The sequence below is a fragment of the Mustela erminea genome, chromosome X (assembly GCF_009829155.1).
Source record: "Mustela erminea isolate mMusErm1 chromosome X, mMusErm1.Pri, whole genome shotgun sequence".
NCBI lineage: Eukaryota > Metazoa > Chordata > Mammalia > Carnivora > Mustelidae > Mustela > Mustela erminea.
The window spans coordinates 30,180,709-30,196,721 of record NC_045635.1 but is presented as its reverse complement, the minus strand read 5'-3'; the positions used below and the strand labels follow the sequence as shown (position 1 = coordinate 30,196,721).

General features: G+C 34.4%; 1 long non-coding RNA gene across 1 annotated transcript; it reads left to right on the top strand.

Moving 5' to 3' along the window:
* Positions 1–463: 463 nt before the first annotated feature.
* On the top strand, positions 464–3,030 carry LOC116583655. The gene is made up of 3 exons (XR_004282824.1): positions 464–474; positions 698–700; positions 2,932–3,030. It is a non-coding gene; the product is annotated as an uncharacterized LOC116583655 (long non-coding RNA).
* Positions 3,031–16,013: the final 12,983 nt, after the last annotated feature.

Sequence of the window (16,013 nt, the reverse complement as noted above, 5' to 3'; positions counted from 1 at the left end):
CAAGAGGATCCTTAACCCACAAAAAAAAATGATAGGAGTGATTTAAATTTCCCAGCCTGCCTGCATGTAATAGGAAGCTACCCTTTTTTAATGTACTAATTCATAAAAGTAGCATTTAACCACTCTCACTTAATATTTTTAAGTCCCTACTGTGTTTCAGAGACTCTGCAGTGTTCTGATTATTAATAATAGCCATTAGGAATTTAGGATTTAGAATTTGGGTTTTAATACACACTCAGCTGCTTATTTATATGCCTTCAAGCAAGTCATATAAAATAAACATAGTGAAAATAAACATAGTGCCCACCCTGTAGGGTGTTGTGAAAAGTCTATGAGTTAATGCATGGAAAATTCAAATCAGAGTGCCTGGTATATACTAAGTTCTCAGTAAGTATTAACTGTCACTGGTGTTGGTATTAGGGCTGCACTTGTTGTTTCTGTTATTCTGTCATACACCAGATTTGCATAGGTTCTGTGACTTTTCTGATGTAGAGTCAAACCGTTATTGTGTTCCCTTCTTCTGAAATATTAAAAAGAATGGATGATTGCAGCATACATTTACAGAAACCTTGACATACCAATCAGCTACAGAATGCTTAGTATCCTCATTCATCTCAAAAACTAAATGATTAACTCTGCATCTTGGCAAGATAAATTCATATGTAATCAGTTGGCTTCCATTTAGTGAATGACTAAGACTGTGTAGATTTTTAGTGTAACCAAAGGCACTGTTGTGTGCTAAAACTTCTTCCCCAGCAAACAAGGAAAAACAAACGTTTTTTACATAGTAAAAACCCCTAACTTTAAAGATGTTCAGTTAAACAACTTATAGATAGTTAAATGTGCATCAGCTATTGTAAACCAATTAGGAAAGATCAGAAGTTTTTAATTTCAAACTAAGAATGTATGAATTTTGAACATCTAATTCTGTTCTGTGGTGCTAAAAATCATTGCTCAACTTATTTGAAATAAGTAATCAGTTATGGGGGTATTTTGGGTAATTTTTTTAGAAATACAACTCCCCTTTTAATATGTTTCAATTATTTTCAGATTAAAATTAGACATTTTAAATGTCTAATTAAAATTAGACATTTTAATCTGAAAATAATTGAAACATATTAAAAGGGGAGTTATGCTGAGTGAAAAAGTCAAGCAGAGAAAGTCAATTATCATATGGTTTTACTTATTTGTGGAACATAACAAATATCATGGAGGACAAAGGGGTGTTAAAGAGGAGAAGGGAGTTGGGGGAAATTGGAAGGGGAGGTGAATCATGAGAGACTATGGACTCTGAAAAACAATCTGAGGGGTTTGAAGTGGCGGGGGTGTGGGAGGTTAGGGTACCAGGTGGTGGGTATTATAGAGGGCATGGATAGCATGGAGCACTGGGTGTGGTGCAAAAATAATGAATACTGTTTTACTGAAAATAAATAAATTAATTAAAAAATAAAATAAAATGTCTAATTTGACAAATTAAAATTAGGAACTCATAATCATTACTTATCTAAGACTTTAGTATTAAATATATGATCTAAGCATTTATTTTATTTGGGATAACTGATATGTCAGTCACTTGCCAACCACTTCAATATAATTTTCTGCACATAATAGCTGGAAGAAGGCACTGAGAATTTTAAAAAGATAATTTGAATTTCAAGTCCAGTGAGGCCTGTCATTTCTCATTGCTTGGTTAAGTAAAACCTGCATAAAGACTTAACTGTGAAATATCATATGCTCCTTGACACCTATACTTCAGACATAATAAAGCCATCAAAATAATGGTTATTAAACTTGGGAGTTTTTGTCTCAACTCATTCCTTTGTATTTACAGTTGAAAGAATATAATTAAAAATGAGGTTTGATATTTTACACTACTTTTATGCACTTAGCTTACTCCAAAATAAAAATGATGTACAACACATAAAACTTTTATTCAGCTCCTCACTGTGGTGTAGGAAATGGTGTTTGTTTTTTAGTATAAACTTGAAAAATGGCTCTGACAAGTTTCCAATACTGTTCACACACTGCTTTGAAAATTTTCTTTAAGGGTCTTCAAATCAATATTTTTTCATTTGGTTCTAGCAAAGATAGCCTTCCCTGCTATTGTGAAAATTACTTCCCTTTGCAAGTAGAATGGTAAAATCTAAATCATGAACATCAGAAGTTCATGAATTTCTAATTTACATCGGAAAGCCCTAAAATATTCTTTACACATTGAGAAAGCTTTGTAATTCAAACAGCATTTTTAACAAAGTTAAAATATCACCAAAATTGTTCTTGGAATTCTTGGCAAAGTGTTATATGAAATTGTACTGCAATACTTAGGTACTTTATTGAGTTGTGTCCTCAAGAATCACCAGTTTTTACAAGTCATCTGAATAATTTCTTATTCTCAAGCAGTCTTACCAAAAGTTGTTTATCGGACCCCAAATTTCTTTAAATGTTGTATACAGTGCAAAATAAACAGAAGATATGGTTTTTACTTTTAGGAAAGTTGGTTCTTATTTGGGAAAATACACTAAATGGAAATAGCTTTATTAGAGAACTGTTAAGCAAAATCTGTATGGTAAGTTTAATAGTTTATAAAAGAGAAAGATCATTAAAGTCTGATATTTATGGAAAAGTCTCCAGGGGGAATTTGGGCTCACAACTGGATTTGAAGAATGACTAGGATTTGAGAATAAAAATAAGTGACTATCACCATACTCCTTAGGTTTTCATCTAAAAATATATTTTTCATCTTTAGAGAAAATATTAGATTGTTAGTGAAGGAGAACAGAATTTGACACCCTAAAATATGCCATTTTGGCATAAGGATTATCTTGAGCTATTTTTTTTTTAAGATTTATTAATTTATTTGGGCGAAGAAGGTGCAGAAAGAGAGGAAGAGAGTGTCCCAAGCAGACTGTATGCTGAGACAGAACCCCACAGTGGGCTTGATCTCAGGATCCTGAGATCATGACCTGAGCCGATACGAAGAGTCAGAAGCATAACTGACTGCACCACACAGGCACCAGTGGAGCTGGTAATTTTTAAGAAATGTCAGGCAAAGGAGAAGCTCTGAAATCAGAGAAGTTACCCTTTGTAAGAGACACTTTATTTTTAAGGGAAATCCGTTTGTAAGGGTGTCTTCCTCTCTGTTGCAGGAATAGGAGGATGACTCTAAATCTCTTGAAATTCGATTAGTAAAAAAGGCAAAACATAAATCTTCATAACTATATCATTGTTAATGAGGCTTTTCATGGTAACCTCCAATAACTGGCAGCTCCACCCCCACAACATGTTCTTTTGTCTTTAGTTGGAGATAGTATTTAAGGGGCGTTACTCAGTTTTCCTGGGTCTCTCCCATGTTTACAGGAGGTATACATGTTATTAAACTTCTGTTTGCTTTTCTTCTGTTAATTTGTCTTTTATTACGGGATTTTGGGAAGGAATCTCTGTAAGAACCTAGAAGAGTAGAAGGAAAATTGCTTTTCCTTCCCTACATTGGTGAGTAGTATAAATACTAATGAAAATACATGCCTTGGAAAACTGGAGGTTTGTATAGACTTTCAATAAACAATATTAAAAATACAAAAAGATAATTTATACGTTGTATCTGTTTTTTCATATCAGACTACAATTTTTTTATTGGTCTATGGATCAGCTATGCAGTCAGACAGATCTTGGTTCAAATTCTGGCTCTGCAGTTTAACAGATATATGATTTAGGGCCAGTTATGGATCTCTGTTTCTCCATCTATAAAATGGGGGTAACATCTAAAATCTACTCCATGAGTTTCTGAGTAAAATTTTTTAAAAATGTAGACATGTACTACATCCATAAGACCCAACTAAATATTCTACTTATGTTAACTATTAGTATATTCTATTTTTATGTATTCTGCTCTATTTCACAAAGGATTTGGAATGATGGCAATAATATATAGAATAAAATAACAATAATACATAAATTGAGTGATTCCTCTAAAATTAAGTCAAGGGAGACAAGTGGGATGATGGGATAATTGGGTGATGGGCATTAAAGAAGGCACTTGATATAATGGCCACTGGTGTTATATACAAATGCCGAATCACTAGATTCTAACCATGAAACTAATAATATACTATATGTTAACTATCTTGAATATAAATAAAATCTTAAGTAAATAAGTAAATAAATAAATAAAAATTAAGTCAGATTATTTCAACTCATCCTCTCAAACCCTTCAATGGGCTTGCATTTTAATCAGTAAAACCCAAATCTTTATAGGGGCTAATAACATCCTCTAATTTCTGGCCTGTAATTCCTTTTGATCTTATCTCCTGCTACTGTCCTCAGAATTCATTCCAATATAGTCCTACTGACGTCAGCAATGTTTTTACGTGTGACAGGCAAATTCTTACTCCAAGGTTTTGGCCTTTTAATGTCTCCTCTGCCTTGCCTATGCATCCTCCAGCTATCCACGAAGTTCCCTTCCTCATATTACCTCTGTGTATTCTTCCCAGGCCAACCTATCTAAAACTGAATAACTCACTCCTGGTTAAGTATATTTTATCCTCTTACTCTGCTTTTTCTCTATAACACTTGTCACTCTTTTATTACAATTTTTTTAAAACTTTTTTTCTTGTTTGGCTTTTCTGCTAGAAGGTAAGCCCCATAAGGGCAAGAATTTTGCCCTTTTCATGTGTTGTATATATGGTGCAAAGAACATTCCTGTTGCTTAGTAGTTGCTCAATAAATATTATTTCTTTTCATCTAATTATGTCAGTAAGCCTCTTGCTCAACTATAGACCCCAACAATTGAAACCAGAAATAGACAAGACCACTCAACTCATGCTCTAATTGAAAACCATTGTGCTTATTTCTTATTGTACTTCCTTAGGCACTGAACAAGATGTTTTGCAATGACCAGAACATTCCAACCACCAGGCCAGAAAAACCTTGACAGCAACAAGGCCTAGAAGACCACACTCCACACATCCCTTTCCCTGCCCATGATGAACATGCCTGTGCTGAATACATACTGCTCCCTAACCACAATCATGCACTCTTTACCTCTGTCTTGCTTGTACCCCCTGAAACTTTCCCTTTAAAACTCTAGGTGTCCATCTTGCTGACAGAGAGGTCAGGTAGTAAAGCTTGAGCCTGCCAACTCCTCTAGCTGCTGGCACCTAAAATAAATTTCACCCTTTTTCTTTTCCAAACTCATCTTGAGTTATTGGCTTCTCCTGGTATGAGTTTATCTGCCAATACAACAGTATTGGCAAACCCAGCCAGGAGCTATGATTTCGACTTTTCCAGCCCCCTCAGGATTCCCCAGAATGGAACAGTTGGCTATGGCAGTGTGGCAGGGCTCACCTATTTGGTTCATGAATTTGAGGCTATGATAATCAGTTAACAACTACTTGCAGATTCTATGAAATGCCATTTTGTTTCAAATAAAGTTCTTTTTTTGAAATTGCTTTTTGTTCAAGAAATGTATTACACATTTATTATTGCATTTAATCTTCAAAGCCACCCAGTAAGCTAAGTAAAATAGGAATTAATATTCATTTTCTCACACACTAGGAAATAAAGAATCCAAAAGAGGAAATGACTGGTTTAAAGTCATACCATTAGTAAGACGCAGAACAAGGCTAAGAGGTTATTTTCCTTGGCTAAGTTTCCTTCATTTGCTGTTTCCAGAGTTAGATAAATGAATGAAATAAAACTTAGGTTATAAATCCATGCTGTTGAAATTGATCTAACATTTTAGATTCATTGGGAATTAAGTATTTCAGGGCTTTCTTCAAGCATCCTTCAGTTAGTTGCAGAACTCTGTTTCTAAGGAACTCGTGAATATTTTCACTTACTGCCTGAGAATATTTTACAGATTCATCGTCTTAAAGAAGTGTACATCTGTATAATAATGAATGCTTACTGCCTGCCTAACATGCATAAAGATCTACTTGTTCCTGTATTGCTGTTTGCTCATTCTGGAATGCTCTTCCCCAATCTGAGTCCTTATCATTACTTGGGTCTCTGCTCAAATGCCATCTTCTTAGAAAGGCCTTTGTTGAATACCTTATCAGAAAGATCCCAATCTTTCTCCTTTCCCACTTCTAATCCTTCTGTGTTAAATTTTCTTCATATCATCTATCACATTATAAAAGGGTTATTTATTTAACAAATACATTTGTTAATTAATTATTATGAGCCTTCCTTAATAGAACACTGGGTGCAGGAAGGTAAATTTTGGGGGGTCTTGTCTCCAGCATTTAGTATAGTGACTGGTACATAGTAGTAATTTAATAATAAAGGGGAACAGAATTTGGCACGCCAAAATATGTCTCTTTGAGACATAGATTATCTTGAACTGTTTTTTTTTTTTTTAAAGAAACAGCCGACATGGGAGAAGCTTTGGAAAACCAAGTAGAAGTTACTTGTTTATAGGAGATACTTACATTTATAGAGGAAATCTCCATTTGATGGGTGTCTCCTTCTCTGTACCAAGAAGAGAAGGATGACTCTAAATTTCTAGAAATTCTTACCAATGGAGAAGACAACAACATATGGTGTAAAACACCATACCTTTGTTTACTGTGCTTTTCCTGTAGCCGCCCATAAATTGGCTCCCCCATCCCCAAACATCTTTTGTCTTTAGCTGGAGATGGTATTTAAGGTGGTGACTTGGGTCATTTTGGAGAGTTACTCAGTTTTCCTGGGTCTCTCCCATCTATATGGAAGGTATACATATTATTAAATTTCTGTTTATTTTTCTTAGTTAATATGTCTTTTATTATGGGGGTCTCAGTCAAAAACCTAGAACAGTAAAGACAAAATTGTTTTTCCTCACTTAAAATAAAAATACACTGATTAAAAGAATACTCATAATGTACTTTTATGCCCCAGAGCATCCATTTACAATTGCAATTAAATAATAATCATGGGGTTAATTGTATACTTTTGTCCATTCTCCCACTGGAATATAAAATTCATAGAACATGAAATGTATTTCTTTTTCATTGCATTTTAGTTAAATGGTTTGAATACCACAAAATTCTATTGCTTACTCTCAAGGAATCTAGTGATTTATTCTCTATGTGGAAAAAAAATGAGGACATGAAATGACAATAAAAAAGAATTTAACAAATCAAGGTAACATAAAAGTAAGAAATCTGATACATGATTGGCAACTGCAGTGTAATATTAATCTGTTATACATAGTATGAGACTAGATACTAAATAAATATTTAGCATATATGTTTTTAGAAGTGTTACAAAAACATTAAAGTGTGGAGAGACCAAAAAAGAAAAAGAATTCAAATGTTAGATGTTTTAAAGTTAATAACTCTTAAAAGGGAATAGAAAAATTATGAGGAGTACATTGGGATAGATGCAGCTAAGGGTTTCCATTGCGGGTAAGTAGTGAGAGATAAAGGCTGGAAATTAGGCTGCCAGGGGACTTGAAATACAGTTTCAGAACTTTAGACTGATAAAATTAATTTGTATATCAGGAACCACAAGATGGAGGTGCCCCTATTGGCCTGGCCTATAATCACAAATCTAAACCTAAATCAGCCTGCACTTAAAAAAACACCTGTGGAGGAATCCAAACCTATACCAATCACAATCCTACAACTCAGCTTTAGTTAGCTTACCTTCTCCTAGAAAATAGGACCTGGTAGCCTTATAAGAAAATCCCTGATCTCCTGGCCAATTGTGCCCTTTTTCTGTATTATCTCTTTAATGCTCTATAAAACTCAGTCTTGCCGCAAATCCCTCAGAAACAGTACTTCACTGCTAGTGAGGCACTGTATTTCATCAAATTATGGGTTTTTCCCCTTAAATAAGGGGCACCAAACTTGTTACTAAGTTGTTTATTTTGTTACTTGACAGGACTTAAATTTCTAACAATGAGTGGTAAGAGAGCAAGAAGTCTTCTAAGCAGCTTAGTGAAAATATAAAAATGCTATTTTTGAGATAATTAAGAGATGTATATAATAGTAGAAATTGGACAAAGGAAAATTGGATAGTAGACTAGTGATGATGTAAAGTAGCAAACACTTCCAATAAAAACTAAAAGGCAAGTGATGAGGTAAACATATTTTCCAATCAAGACTGTGCCCCCAAAATACTTTCTGACTTGTGACACAAAGACAAACCGATCTGCTGTACTCAGAGCAGGTATCCTTCATTTGCTTCTTCTAATTGAATCACTTGTCTACATAGTCCTAAAATATTATATTCTCTAAATTGCCCAGGATTATCCAGATAGTTCTCTTAAGAAGAAAGTGGGGATATCAGAGCAACAACATCATTTATTAGAGATGTAGTTTCTGTTTATGCACTTCTGGTCAGCAGCGCTTATCTTACAAAAGAATGGTTAGGCAGTGACCATCTGTTTAGCTGTTTAAAACACTCTTGTTCCTACCTTTAGAAGGGAAAATTCCCTTTCTGATACATGTGCAAAACTCCAATTAGAGTTAATTGGGATTATATGTGAAAAACACAATGAAAATTATTTCCAAAGAATGAATAAACCCTCATACATTCATGACCATTTATCATTCTCTTTTAAAGGAAAAAAAGAGCCAAGCTTACATATTATAACTTACAAATATATTAGACTATCTTCAAAAGAAAAGAGGCATCTAACCTCTCTCAAAGCTAAAAATGAAATATAAGGGGAGGTCAAATAAAAGAGCTTGTTAAGATCTATTGAATTCTGAAAAAGATATCCTCTAGCTATAATTGATGGTATAAAATATATTTCATTAAACGGGAAGAACTTAAGAAGAAATGATCCCAACTACTCTTCTAATTTATGTTAAAATTGGGCCCACAAATCTAAGGATATTACTTAAGTTGTAATTTTTGCAGAGATTGAGGTTATGTTACATGGCAAACCACAGACTAATTCAGCCTTGTCAGGGTATGATACTAAATGCCAGTAGAACAAAAGGATAATTCACTTCTTGAGGCAGAGTTTGTAATTCCACAGGAAGAATTTAGCAATTTAGCCTAAAATAATGTACTACAATGTCTTTTATTATTATATGGCTGCATCTCTGCTTGTCATAAATTTTGCTCTTAGGTAAAACATCCCAAAGATCGCAATTATTTTGAGTAGCTTTGTTAAAATACTCTTTGGAAGGAAAAGGGAAAAATTCACACTGACAATAAATGTTATTATATTAACAGCAGTGGCTTTTTGCTAACTGCAAAACTGAAAGCTGAATCCATTTGCTTTTAATTATTATGAAAATTATGTTTCATTTTTGTAAAAAATTACTTTATTATTTTAAAATAATTATTATTGTTTATTATTTTAGGAACATAGTAGAAAGGTCTCCTGCTTTATGAATTTATTACAAATTAATGAAACTTCAGTTACAGAGGTTATGGAACAGCAAAATTATCTTAAGGAAAAGGAAAGTGCTAGAAGAAATTATTTCCTTCTGGTTTTCACCTGTTTCTTGCTACCCATCCCACAATATTTGGTAATGGGAAACCAGACTCTTGTTGCTCTGAATGTCTAAAGCTAGTTAAATGGCTTAGTTTAAAACTTATTTTATCATCTCAACTCTGAGGAGAAAATGAGTTACTAAGAAACAGTTTTGACATCATTTTCCCTTGGTGTTCGGTTAATATTTCTTTGAGAATTGTGCCTTTAATGTTGACAAGCACATGCAGATTTTCATATTTATTCCAAGAGGTCATGGTTTTTTATAGCTCTATAAATCCTCCAGGCCAGCCTATTTTTATTATGCTTTCCAACTTTCAAGCCATTCCTCCTGTCTGTGTGAGTGGATAGGCGGCCACTGTTAACAGAGGCCAACACATTTCTGATTATTTAACCATACTTTCTCTACCTTATTAGGTTACAAATGATAAGGGAATTTTCATGAATGTGTGACACAATATACAATATCACAGGAAATTGCAGGAAGCCTTACACATCTGTTCATGAGACTCATATGATCCAAAGTATTTGTCTCAGAAAGGGGAAAGGAATTTTTGTGGAATGTTCAGTACATTCCACAATAGCTGGATGAATCATTTCCTGTTTGTTCCTGGGACAACTATGACCTTTATTTCCTGTAACATAATTAGGACATGGCTTTAGAATGTGCTTAAGAAAGGCATAAGGAAAAAAAAGGCATAAGAAATAATGTTAAGCGAGTTTGGTTAATTAATTTTATAAATTATTTCTATAATTCAATCTATACCCAGTACCTCTATCCTTCTCCCTCCATCCCCCTGAACAGATAATAAAAGCAGGTATTACTATGCAATTCTGTATAGACTTCTAAATATTCTGAGCAAGTAGGTTATAGTTAATTATGGTATGTTTCTTTTTATCTTTTCTATACTGTGATTTGTGAAATTACATAGATGTTCTTTTTTTTGTCTGTTTTTTGGCTATTGGGAAGCTCAGAGGTAGATTTCAGTTTGATCTGTGGCAAATATGCAGGAGTCAATGATTTTTAATTACTTTTTTGAGATGTAATTTCTATATAACAAAGGCCACAAATTTCAGCATATAGGTTGGGGGATTTTTTTTTTTAAGATTTATTTGACAGAGATCACACGTAGGCAGAGAGGCAGGCAGAGAGAGAGGGGGAAGCAGGCTCCCTGCTGAGCAGAGAGCCTGATGCGGGCTCGATCCCAAGATCTCGGGATCATGAATGGAGCCGAAGGCAGAGGCTCTAACCCACTGAGCCACCCAGGCACCCCAGATTGGGGAATTTTTATGTTGTGTGAGTTTTCATGCACATGAATTCACCACCTCATTCAAAAGTATCTTTTCAGCACCCCAGAATATTGCTTCCTTTCCTTATCTATACTTTACATAAGGTAACCACTATTCTGACCACTATAAAATGTTACATTTGTGGGTTTTTTTTTTAAGATTTTATTTATTTATTTGACAGACAGAGATCACAAGTAGGCAGAGAGGCAGGCAGAGAGAGAGAGGGGGGAAGCAGGCTCTGTGCTGAGCAGAGAGCCTGATGTGGGGCTCGATCCCAGGACCCTGAGATCGTGACCTGAGCTGAAGGCAGAGGCTTTAACCCACTGAGCCACGCAGGCGCCCCTATAATGTTACATTTGTATAAGACATGTCATACTACATGAATTTTTCTTGTTTTTGGTTTGACTTTCTTTTTCTTCACCTACCTGTAAATTACATTTTCTTGACTTACTTTATTTATACCTAAAAGACATCTTGAATTCTTAACTTGGACCAAGATGTGTCATCAAATATCCTTACAAAAGTGTTAAATAATTTGCAAAACTATTCAGGAAGTGAGATTGGAATGAATATGTAAGAACGTGGGAGTTAATTATTGATATACTTGTTCAAAAGAAAACCACAGGCCAAAAATGGAGTCACTTATGTTAAGAGACCCATGTCAGTAAATCACGATTCAATACCTAACCTAACTACAGTTTCAAGTCCCCTAAGCATGTAACCGTTAACCTGTCAACCAAGAATTTCCTGGTCAGCACTAGGAAATTTATTGATAGACTCATTCCATTCCCCTAAGGAAAATGATCTTGCCTAAAATAATGCATTCTTTGCTAATAATTTCCTTTTTTCCATTCCCCTTTCTGCCTTTAAAACTCTTACCTTTCCTGCAACTCAACTGCATTCCTTTCTATTTGTTAGAGGTGATGCTGCCCAATTCATGAATCATTTAATAAAGCCTATTAGATCTTCAAATTTACTCAGTTGAATTTTGTTGTTTAACACACTTTTAACACTGCTGACTTTAAATTATGAAGCTTTAAATTATGAAATACTAATATAATCTTGCCTTTTAAATTTCGAAAGACAACCCTTTATCCAACCTCCTCCCCTTATCTTCCTTAAAAATATTATTAGATTCAGGGACACCTGGGTGGTTCAGTTGGTTAAGCAGCTGCCTTCAACTGAGGTCGTGATCTTGGGGTCCTGGAATTGAGTCCCACATTAGGCTCCTTGCTCAGCAGGGAGTCTGCTTCTCCTCTGCTGCTGCCTGTCCCCCGCCACTTGTGTGCTCTCTCTCTCTCTCTGATAGATAAATAAAATCATAAAAAAGATATTATTAGATTCAATGTGTACACTAAATATGTGATTCTATAACCAAGAGTGTCCCTGATTAAATAATAAATCATTAACAGTAATTCATGTGAGAGACTTACTTTCAACCAAGATGGAGTAACAAAGATTAGACTTACCCTCCTGTCTGAAAAAATATTGTAACAGGCAGTTATATTAGGAATATCCAATGTATTGTAGGTACCTAAAAATGAAAATCTTGGCAATAACCAAAAAGCCTGGAAATAACAAAAATATAGTGTAGAGAGGGGAACCTAGGTAGAGCCCAGAAGACTCCCTGAGATGAAGAGACAGATAAGAATTTTGGGAAACCAAAGAAGCTGGAGTTCATAGGACAGATTACCTGAGAGGAGAGTTGAACAGAGAGAAGCCTGGAGATCCAGAGAGTGGCCTTCTCAACTATTTAGCTGAGGACTGATGTGCACATGTGTGAAGAAACTATACAAGGCCCTATATATTCTGTGGCTCTCTACTCTGATCTGGGTCCCAGAGAGATTCTCCTCACAGACTATACCACCCAGCCTTCTTTGCCGTTGGCTTTGGTTGCATTTAAAAAACAGGAGTGGGCGCCTGGGTGGCCCAGTGGGTTAAGCCGCTGCCTTCGGCTCAGGTCATGATCTCAGGGTCCTGGGATCGAGTCCCGCATCGGGCTCTCTGCTCAGCAGGGAGCCTGCTTCCTCCTCTCTCTCTCTCTGCCTACTTGTAATCTCTCTCTGTCAAATAAATAAATAAAATCTTTAAAAAAAAAAAAAAAAAAAAACAACAGGAGTAACTTCTAGAATGTGGCCAGAGTAGAGAATGAGAGACTGGTGTGCTTAAAATCTATTTTCCAGTTAAATGCTTTTGAGTATACAATCTGTTTCCTGCCATACCTTAATGATACAGAAATATATTATCTATATTGATATCTATATATCTGTGCTGATAAATATATACATATAGGGGCTCCTGGATGGCTCAGTTGTTGGGTGTCTGCCTTCGGCTTGGGTCATGATCCCAGGGTCCTGGGATGGAGCCCCATATCGGGCTCCCTGCTCTGTGGGAGGACTGCTTCTCTTTCTCCCACTCCCCCTGCTTGTGTTCCCTCTCTCACTGTTTCTCTGTCAAACAAATAAATAAATAAATAAATAAAATGACATATATATATGTGTATATATACACATATATATATATATATATCTGTCTTTTTGTATCTCTGCCTTTATTGTCTCTATCTCTAAAATTCTTTCCTAAATATCTCTTCCTAAAATTCCAGTCTTCATGCTTTTCTTAGTTACAGCTCAGTGATATCAAATTATGTACATGATTTCCCAAAAATGCAAATTCAGAGTTTTCTATGCAGAAAAATATATTATTCCTAGTTTATTAGCAAATTTTGTGAATCTGGAGAAGAAAGCATTAGTATCCTAGTGTGGTGAGCAGCCTCTAAATTGGTTCCCCCAGATTCCTGCCTCCTGGTATTTACTCTCTGGTGTAATCCTCTCTCCTTGAGACTTGCTAATTTACTGACTCACTTGTAATAAACAGAGTGTGGAAGAAGTGATAAAGTGTGATTTCTGGTATTAGGTTAAAAAAAAAAGTGACAGCTTTTGTCTTGGTGTTGTATCTCACTTTCTTTCATATTGCTTACCCTTGAGGAAGCCAGCCATCATGTTGTAAAGAAGTCCCACGGGGAGACCTACGTGGAAGGGGACTAAGGCCTACCAATATCCACATGAGGGGGTTTGGATATCCATCCCAACCCTCACACCACTTAACACTGCAGATGAGTAGCCCCAACCAAAAGCTTAACTGTAGCCTCTTAAGAACACTTAAGCCAGAGGCAAGTAGTGAAACTCTTTCTGCATTCTTGCCCCACAGAGACTCTGAGATTATAAAGTTTGTTGTTTTTAGCTGTTCAAGTTTTAGCTGCTAAATTTATGTACTAAATTAGCTGGAGTAATTTATTATATAGTAATAGATAACTAATATAGCTAGATTCGTTTAAAGCATAAAAATAACTTGAGAATTTTGTTAACAAAAACAAGATATTTTATTTAGTGTTTTTTTTTTCTTTCAAAACTTACAGATTTCAAAACCTTAATTTTGAAATATATTTGGAGTCACTTTTGAATCCAAATCAAGTTTTTCAATAAACTGAAGTCCTGGAAATGAGAATTTAAATATGAATAGTTTAAGAAGGGAAAAATTAACATAGTTTTAGCTAAGATAAGATCTTCCTGAGAAAATGTTAATTTAACTGGAAGCAGTATATGTCTCCAGGAAAACAGGGAATGATTTATGTGTCATTTAAGTACAGAGAACGGAATTTTATAAACTGGTTTTCCACTTAGATACCAAGGTTTGCTTTTCACACTTGAAGAAAGTATTTTGAGAAAAAAAAATGTATATGAAGGAATAAAGAGAAAGCAAAAAATGAGTGATACTAATGAGCTGACAAACATATATGGCTAATGATAGCATAGTCATACTTGCTCTAGTAGCAACAATAAAGAATACAGCTTAATCCAGTGACCTTGAAGCTCAAGTTGAAAGAACTTCAAGTATCTTTTTCAAATTCAAATAGTTTCCAAACAGTTCAAATAGCTTTTTTTTCAATATTTAAAAAACATAAAATTGAAATAAAAATTCTACATATGTAATAATATGTATTCGCATTTGTGAGAACCATCAATTTTTCCTTCATTTTTTATTTCCTTTCCCCTTGCATCCACTATTCCCTTTTTAGGAGAAAAGAGAGAAGTCATTAAGAGTTGTGGAAACAAAGAAACGTCATCTCCAGAATCATGTACTTTTAGAGGGCAACATAGACCTTGGATATATAGAGGTCTGGACTCCAGTGTAAATAAACATTATTATTTTGAGGAAGTCTCTTGATTTCTTCTTTTCTGGATGTGTGAAATGGTAAACTGGTATACATCATTACCAAAGAGGTAAAAATAGAGTCTTAGTACTAAGTACTCTCATGAGCACAGGTAAGATTCTCCAGACTACTGACAAAGAGGTATGAGGAGAAAGGAAAAAATGTAAGAAAAGTCTTTGAGACTTTCTTTACCCTTTTGACATTTGAGTGCTGTTAATGCTAATCTATTGTTTAATAGATTAAACATAATAGATTTAAACAGTAATAATTAAATAGTAGTTTTAAATAGATTCACAATAATAGCTTAATAGATTAATATATTGTTTGTTTATTTATTTATTCATTTTTTAGGATTGTATTTATTTTTTTGACAGAGAGATAGACAGCCAGAGAGGGGGCACAAGCAAGGGGAGTGGGAGAGCGTGGCAGAGCAGGCAGACCAATGAGGGGTTCCATCTCAGGACCCTGGGATCATGACCTGAGCTGAAGGCAGATGCTGAAGGACTGAGTCACCCAGGAGCCCCTAATCTATTGTTTAATACCAAATCGAAACTCTCTCTTTAAGAGGTATGGGTTCACAAGTTGAATTCATTAGAATGTGTCTAGTACACTACCAAATAATGGAAATTCATAGCTTAAAAAAATTAAAAAAAAAAAGGTTTTGAGAAAATTACAAACACAAGTTTTGATTCAGTAGAATCCCCAATTACAATATTGCTATTGAAAACATCTTGGTTTTCACAGGAATTTTCACAGGAAGCATTTTTAAAGAATAATTGGGTTTACTAATATTATAAAATTAACACATGCTTTATAATATAAATATTTATATTATATTTATATTTATTTATAAGTCATTATAATCAATTAAATTTTTAATTTAAAATTTTAAAATTAGAATTAATTAAATTTAAAAATTTTAAGTTTTAAATAATTAATTATAAATGGCTAATTAATATAAATATAAATGTTTGTAAATAATTATTTGTAATATAAAATTGACACATGGTACATAATACATTATAAAATTGACACATGCTCAATAATGATTCAAATATTAGATAAAGATGAAAACAGAAATGT